The sequence below is a fragment of the Neophocaena asiaeorientalis genome, unplaced genomic scaffold, assembly GCF_003031525.2.
Source record: "Neophocaena asiaeorientalis asiaeorientalis breed wild unplaced genomic scaffold, Neophocaena_asiaeorientalis_V1.1 scaffold1, whole genome shotgun sequence".
Lineage (NCBI taxonomy): Eukaryota > Metazoa > Chordata > Mammalia > Artiodactyla > Phocoenidae > Neophocaena > Neophocaena asiaeorientalis.
The window spans coordinates 1,043,706-1,043,985 of record NW_020171981.1 but is presented as its reverse complement, the minus strand read 5'-3'; positions in this window follow the sequence as shown (position 1 = coordinate 1,043,985).

Below are 280 nucleotides of genomic sequence, written 5' to 3'. Positions count from 1 at the left end.
AGGGAAAGAGGCCAGACTCCCCAGTTAGATTGTCTGAACCTCACTCCTTCCTAGCCTCCTCCTCCAGGAAAGCCACCAGGATTTAGCCAAATGCTCAAAAGGAAAGAATCTCGAATGGCCACCACTTACTTTGCTCCAGGAACATAACACAGCACTCTTTTTGTTAAAGGAAAGCTGAAAAGATGACCCCAAATAGAAAATGTCAAGTTCTCTTGGCCTCTTCTTTTATTTATTTATTTTTTTTTTTGGCCTCTTCTTTACCAAGGGACATACCTTAGTG